This window comes from Jatropha curcas, chromosome 10 (genome assembly GCF_041381405.1).
Source record: "Jatropha curcas cultivar XTBG-Jc1 chromosome 10, XTBG_Jcur_1.0, whole genome shotgun sequence".
Taxonomy (NCBI): Eukaryota; Viridiplantae; Streptophyta; class Magnoliopsida; order Malpighiales; family Euphorbiaceae; genus Jatropha; species Jatropha curcas.
In genome coordinates this window covers 7,468,783-7,477,216 of record NC_143160.1, presented here as the reverse complement: position 1 = coordinate 7,477,216, position 8,434 = coordinate 7,468,783, and the positions used below count along the sequence as shown (strand labels likewise).

General features: G+C 27.4%; 1 long non-coding RNA gene across 1 annotated transcript; it reads right to left on the bottom strand.

Moving 5' to 3' along the window:
- Positions 1-5,913: 5,913 nt before the first annotated feature.
- Positions 5,914-6,659, bottom strand: LOC149493005 (uncharacterized). Its single transcript, XR_016318565.1, has 2 exons — positions 6,545-6,659; positions 5,914-6,169 (listed from the first exon to the last, which is right to left on the bottom strand). It is a non-coding gene; the product is annotated as an uncharacterized LOC149493005 (long non-coding RNA).
- Between the last annotated feature and the right edge of the window lie 1,775 nt (positions 6,660-8,434).

Here is an 8,434-nt window from a genome sequence, read left to right as displayed (position 1 = left end):
ACATTAGATGAGTTAACTTTTTATAAAATGCTACTTTAATATTTAAAAGCTAGTTCAAACGCTATGTTATTGAACACTATAAAAAATAGCGTTTAGTGTTTTGATCAGTCAAAACACTGAAAGCTACTTGCTGAACACAACTTAAACGTTTTAATTTTATATTGTAAAAGACAAGTCTTTAAGATTGAATCTCTAGAAACCTGTAATTTATCTATATGGTTAAGTTAATTTGGCTATGATTGGAAGTTCCAGTGCAAGATGTTTTAGGCTTCCTTTGGAGAGGAAAGGATGGAAAAAAAAAAATGAAAGAAAAAAATAATTGAGGAAAACAAAAAAGGAATTATCAATTTTCTTTTTATAGTTATTTTTTATCCTTATATTTGGATATAATGGAGAAAATACAATAAATTATATATTCTTTTGTTTAGAAAGATAAAATTTTAGAGGAAAAAATATTATTTAATTAAAATTTTTGCTGTGAGAATTATTAAGGTGTTTAGCAGATTAAATTATAAAAGAAAATGAAGGGTCGTCACTTGCGACATGGGTTGGACAGCAGCTTTTGTAAACGCTCAATTAGCACTAAAATCGCAAGATGCTTAATTTATGAAACAAAGTTTTAAGTTTATAAGCAATTTATTTTTTAATAAAAAATAATAAAATATTAAATTGCTGATACTTAAAATATTTTTAAGATGCATCACCTTTTCATATGTAGAAAAGCATAATAATAATAATAATAAAGAAACAGTTTTCAATTTTCAATTTTTCGCTACTTTTAATTTTTGCATTTCATTATTTTAAAAGTAGAAAATTAATTATTCTATTATTTTATAAAAAATAAAGTAAATCGATCATAAACTCAAAATTTATGTCCTGAACTGATCTAAAAGTTACTCCCATAGTTTCAACTTTCAAGTGTCACCTTAACTAATAAAGAAAATATTGATTATTTTTTAAAACTTTATTTTTGCCCGCTGATGTTTGATTACTGTTAATTAATTTAGTAAAATTTAAGTAATAGTTATTGTTAAAATATATATAAAAAAAAATTAAATGTATGTATATTATTATATAATATTGTAACAATTTCTTCTACAAGTAGTGGTCGTGCACAAACTTAATTAATCGCAATCAGATAAAGAGAATCGATTATGAGAATCGGTACCATCTTGGCTGAAAGGAGAAAACACTTGCGGTGCAACTTGCTGCTTGTCTTTTCTTTTTTAATTTAACCTTTATCTGATAATTAAATAGTTAAACGCTACTGGTCAAACGTTCTAGAAGTATCCCAAGTCATATTTTTCTGCATTAACTAGTAGAAAGAAGGTACTTCAAGTAAGTACAGTTAGTTTAGCTCAGTTAGTACCCCAGAGCAACTGTTTATAACATTACTATGACACTTTAATGCAGAGAGAATCATTCTCTCTATTTTTTTTTTCTCTCTCTATTTTTTTTTTCTTTCAAAAAAACAATGGCAGCCATCTCTCTCCCTCTCTCTCAGTCACATGTTCATCCTCTTGGTCACCAAGATCTCATTTCTAACCCTGATCTTCACCAATCCCAGGATCATCAGTCCAAATCTGATGATCACAAAATAACCATCAACGCCGATTCTTTTTCATCTTCCCCGTCGAACCGATCATCCTCTTCATCGGAGATATTTTCAATACCATCAACGGTGCCTGAAGAACCCGAACATGCACATCCAGAAATTGCGTCTGGGAACTCAAGCAGGTCTAATAAAAATCTAAATGAGTTGCACCAAATAGCTGGTACAGCATCGTTTCATCCAATAATAGAAAATCTTAGAGAAATGGAAATGGGTAGGCACGTGCTCGTAGTAGCAGTTCCCATGACAGTGGGCCTATTTTCTATATACAATCCAGCCAATGTATCTTTACTGACGCGCTTGATCGCAGTTGCACTAGCAGTCGGCTTCGTCGGAATCTGGAATGGAGTGCTGATGCGAAGAACATGCAATGAAATGTCTAATGCGGTAGAATTGATCGGTATTGCTTTCATTTTATTAGCTTTCTTTGGAATTATAGCTTGCTTTTTACAAGATTGGAAATTTGTTTGGATCCCTTTTGCTTGTTGGGTTCTATGTTTAGTTCCATTCATAGTAGCTTTCTGCAACAGGGAAGCAACTTAAAATGATAGGGACAATCATGGCTGTCGCACCATATCTTAGTTCAATTTTCTTTTCTTGTAAATTAATCCTTTACATATTTTTAGAAAATTAATATGGGTTCTTCTTATATAATATTTGATATATGAGGGATATAGTTACTGTTTTCAAATTTATTATTCATTAGATCTGGCAATGAATTTGATTCCACACCAAAAAATTATTTTTTAATTAACGGTTCATTAAAGTGGAACTGCCTGACTAAAATATATTTTATAACAGATGAATAACATTAAGCATTAACTCAAGTTTGCATTTTTTTTTTATTCAAAACAAATGAATTCTACAAAATTTTATAGAAATTATTTATAAATTAAAAATTTTATGTTTAAGGTGAAAATAGAGATTCAATTTAATAAATTCGATCACATGGCATGCATATAACTAAATCAAATTATAATCAAAATAAGTTAAATTTCCAAATGAATTCAAATTTTGTTACAAAATTACCCCTTTCTTTCTATAAACAAAACTCATCTACCAATTTCTCTTTTATGACATCTCCGTCTTCAAAAACTAAACTATTAAAAGTATTCCATTCTTCCATTCCCAATCCTGCTTATGATTTTAAGCTACCTCCCTCCTTTTATGCCTTCTGTTTTCTTTCGTCCACCTCTCAATCCCTTCAATCTTTGTTGTCCAAGAAACACTTCTCTATCGCTTCCTTCCCTGTTTGTACTCTTTTTTTTAAGATTTTTGTTCTTATTTATAGTGCTTAGTCTAAGGTTTTAAACGTGAGAAATAAGGAAAGAAAGTCTGTGTTTAGCAAGTCTCAAAGAATAGCACAAAATTAAAGTTTTTAACCAAAAACGGGTCTGCAACGAGTGGAGTAAACCACCTATCAGGAGTGGAGGTAGGAGAATTATTTTGGACCAGTCAAAAAAAATTTTCTTTTTTTTTTTTAACTTTTAAGTGGCCAAATATAATTTTTCTATACTTTTAAGATCAAAATGTAATTTTTCTCAAGGAATTTCTTTTTTTTTTTTTTTTTTTTAATTTCTTGAGCCTTTGTTAAGCTCCGCCCCTGCCACCTATGACATCTTCCAAGGTAGGATGTCTGACCCAAATTGTGATGAATGTCATAAGTTATAGCATAAAATCTGTAGCCTCATCCATGGACGAAAATGAAAATAAGAATTTTTTAAAAGTTATCCTGTCTTTTTTTTTTTGTTCCTGAACAAAAAATGTCATCGTTTTAACAAAACATTTTGAGTCATCCAGTGGCATACAGGCTCGTGGCATGAGTATTAAGACCCATCACCAACTTAAAATCGCTGTATAGCCTTTAATACTCATCAGTAAATAAAATTATCATTTTTTTTTTAGCCAATTCATCTATGAGCTTTTTAACTAAAATTGATTATTGTACAAAACAAGTGTTCAAAAGATTGTGAATTTAAACTGATCTTATTTCTTATTGATATAATGTGATTTCATGACATTCAATTCGCTGGCTTAATAACAAATTAACAACCACATAGGCACAAACCCTTAACACATTTTTTGGATTCACATTTTGGTGGACAAAGCTGACCACACTCTTTGTACGAGTGGCAATGCCATTTGCCATCAATAGTTTCATCACGAGACTCAATTTGGCTTTGTTTGCAACTGCAATGACCCTTCAAACAATTAATAGTAAGGCCTTCTGGACACTTAACAGACGCGCAGTGAGCATCAGAAAGACACCCATTTGCTTCATTTACCCTTGACGCCTTGGACATCCACATGCCTGCAAAATTAGCAGTATTCCATTAGCCAACAATTTATATATAAACTAACTATAATTGCTTACAAATACAAAAACAACTCAGCCTTAGTCCCTAATTAGTTGGAGTAATCCTGTATTTCCGATATCCGCTTTGATCAAATTAATATCAATGCAGAGCAAAGTATAAGTCAGAAAAAAAAAAAATAATACTTTCAGTAAAAAAATTTTGAAGGGAAATATTAAAATCAGTTGATATATTAATAAATAGAACAAAGCATAAAATAGGCAACAACATACTAGGGTTTACTACATGAATCTTTTATCTTCATTTTGTTTTATTCATAGCTATATCCTCACTACTATGGTTGAAAGATTGTAGAGCTTTTTCGACAACTTCCCGGCAAGAAGTTATAGAATTCTATATATACACACACATACAGTGAAGCACAAAATTACCAAAATGAAAGACACATTTGCATTAACTTGAATGTAGAGTTAAAAAAAGATTACATACAACAGGATGCGATGAATAGAACTAGTAATGCCATCTTGAGATAAGCTTTCTCCATCTTGTTTAATTTTCTTCTTCAAGTTTTTCTCTATTGCTCACTATCTATAGATTGCTTGTGTTCTGTGTTTTGAACCTGAAGCTAGCTAATACGTTAAAGGGTCCTTTGAAACTAATGCAATTAATTTCCAGTATCTAAGATTACATAAGACCAGATAGCTGCAATTATGTTTTAACCCTACCTTGCAGCATGTAATAGAAGTGGCAGGAAAGCCAAGTAAATCTTGTTTTTAGATTCTCATTTAATCAAATTGTTTCCTTCTCAAAAAACTAATCAACGTTTCCAAATTTTGACAAAATTTTTTTGCTCAGAAACATTTCATGAGTTTTTTTTTTTTTTTTCATGAAAAAAAAAAAAAAAATCATAAAGTGAATACTCAATAGTTAAGTATCTGATTATCATATCATATAAGAATCCAAACTAAAAATGTACAATTGAATTATCAAAAATCATAGTATGGTAGTTTTAGCAATTTTGAAGAATAAAATTAAGCAATGCCGAAACTAACAATAGTTATCAAAAGAATTTGAAAATAGTTAAGGATGCAATTAGAGACTTAACGGTGATTTGTATGGATAGAATTTTGAATGCTGAATCTAATTAACAATTTATTGAGCTAAGTGATTTAGAATTGGTATCAAGAGCTTGCTGAATGATTAACAAGTGGTATATATATGGTGTCATTTTGTCTTTTCATTTTATAAGTTATATACCTTATTAAATCAGTTTTAAAGAATAACTTTTTTTCTTAAGACTTAATTTGGCTTGCAAATTCAAATAAAAAGCTTATTTGTTCAATTTATACCTTATTTAGACCAATCGTATTAAAGATAATAATTAAACATATTATATTCTTACCATTTTTAATACTATATATTATAATATAACCAATCAAAATTAAATTACTTTTATTTTTTCAACCAATAAAATTAAAATCTTTGAAGATATTATATTCTTACCATATTTAATATATATCTTTTTTTAAAATATATACCTTATTTAGTATATAATATAATTTCTTAGTTTATCCAATATAATTTAGATTTAAATAGAAAATTAATAAACAAATCAAAATTAAATTACCTTATTTTTTCAACTAATAAGATTAAAATCCTTACAAATATTTATATTTTTACCATATTCAATATATACTTTATATAATATATAATATAATTTTTTATTTTATCCAATAGAATTTATATTTAACAGGAGATTAATATGAATAATCAAAATTAAATTATCTTTATTTTTTCAATCAATCAAATTGAAATCTTTTAATGATATTTATGTCAATTCATAAACTTAGCATGAACATTTAAGTAATTGCAAATTAAAACCCTTCTATTTTATGCTTTCCAAATTCTTCCTTAGTTTGCTTTGGCATTGAAGTTATGTAAATAAAAAAGGAAAAAAGCCAAAAAAAAAAAAAAAAAAAAAAAAAAGACAACTAAAAACTTCATCTTTATTAAGTTCCCTTGAAACTAATCAGATTAATTTCAGGGTAATAGTTACATTTTATTTCGTTGTCTTCAACAGTGAATCAAGGACAACCACAAACAAGATTTCGACATTTGCAATCATCATTTGAACAGAAGTCGCCGCATTTACCATCACAATCTTTATCTTTGATACAATGGAATGAAACCACAGGCCCACGTTTTTCACCACCTCCTATCTCACCAGCTTCAACGTTCATATCTGCATTTTTTTTCAACATTGATAGATCAAAATTTATAGAGATTATTTAAGAAAATTATTGAGTTGAATACTGCACGAATAAAATTATTGTAGAAACCCGTAAGGAACAGTTCAAGTGTAAGACACACTTGAGTTTGACAGACAGGTTATGTAAAATAATGAATTTTATCTATGAAAAAAATATTTATGAAGAAAAACACCGTGGAATTCCAAAATGTTTAATAGTTGAATATCGAAGAGTTTGTTTGCACATGGAAAATTCATAGTAATAAAATTATTATAGAACATAAATGTAAAACACAAAACAATAAATTCAAAATAAATAATCATAATACTAAAATCATGTATGTTGAGTGAGAGAAGAGAGATGCTAACAAGAAGCAATGAACAACAAAGCAAGTAAGAAAGCTAGCTTCAATGGTAAGTTAGCCATCTCTATACTGTATTGATATGCTACCAATTGCTTTTGAAATGGGGAGAGAAGAGTGAATGTGCTCCTCTAGGGGATTATCCATATATAGATGAAGCTGTGTGACTTATAAAGTAAGGAAATCCATCCAACGAATTTTGGGCATGGACTATTAAGTTTCTGCTTGTTATACCTAACAATTGTAATTGATTGGAGATTCATTTTATAATTTAAAATGTTCGGAATAGTAATTTATTTTGGGTCTATTAGGAAATAGTAATTCATTTTGGGTCTATTAGAAAATATTAGTTGTTATTGTATCGGTTAATTGTTCTATTAGTTGTTAACTGTTTAATTAGTTATTTAACTTATAATTATAAAAAAGGACATTAGCATTGTATTCGGAGGAAAAAAATAATTGATGTGATTGTCAAAAGAAAATCTATATAAAATGTCAAATGTAAGGGTGTTTAACATTCCATAAAAAGTTCCCTTAAATTCTAAAAGTTGTTATAAAAACTATGTTACCAATACTACAATTAATAATAGAAATATAATTTTGACTTGATCAAAATATTAAAAGATAGCTCAAAACATGTTGCCAAACAGGGCCTTTTAATAAATTATTGAATGTAATTTAAAGAAATTTGTTTCTTCAATTATTGAAAATATTTGGTGATTCATTCCTAATTGAAAATTTTGACTCATTTTATTATTGAAAATAGTTTACTCATTTTACTAATTTTTTATTGCATTTATATTTTATTGAACGTAAGTTTAGTAAATGGTGTCAAGTGTTATCCCATATAGACTGGAAATGAAAAGTACAAAAGGATGAAGGCAATTTATTCAATAGGCTAGTGGTTAGTATTTTTTTATTACTTCAAAATTATAACAAATGGCCCAAAAAATATGTACTTGTTATGAGTAATATTGAGAGTAATATCACTGTGTATACTAACAAAAATAATAATGCCTCCTAAAAATTATAATTTGAGGACTGTATGTATGTATTTATGTATGTATTTACCAGTTGCAAGTAAATATAATTTAATTTATATATATAGTTTTCTACTAATTTATATATATATTTCTATTAATTTTTTATTATAAATTATAATATTATGAACAGTTTATGTTACTAAAAAAATTAAGATCAATCACAAAATGAAAAAAAAAATTATGAAATAAAAAAATAAAAAAATGACAAATTTTCTAAAACCGAGGATTAGGTTGACTCGTTATATTTTGAAATATTTTAACTTTCGACTTAAAAATATATTTTTAATCAATTTAAATCAAAGTGAGTAATTAAAGTGTTTAGTAAGTACATGTTCGGCAAAATTAATTGTCCTAAAAGCTCTATTTCTGTAATCAATTATATAGAATTGCAAGAAAATTAATGCTATTGGAAATCCATATGAATATATAAAAACTAGCTATTCAATGATATGGTGAAATTTTGGAAAATTAATTTACTGAGCTGGAGATAAACTTTTTTTGTCTTTTTAAGAAAATTCTTTTAAAACAAAATAATTAGCAGTGATATTGACAACTCAATTACCTTTTATGTCATTAATTAATGTAGTAAAAATGTTTAGCAATTACCTTTTTAATCAATTTAAGAGTAAGTAATTAAAATGTTTAGCAAGAAAATATTCAATAAAATTAATTATCTTAATAGCTTTGCTTTGGTAGCTGTCATCTATTAAGTCGTATTTTTTTTTAATCAATTATATAAAAATGCAAGAAAATTAATGTTATTAGATGTCCATGGAAATATATAAAAATATATAAAAACTATCTATAATATGAAGTGGCTAAATTTCGGAAACTTAATTTAATGAGTTGGAGAT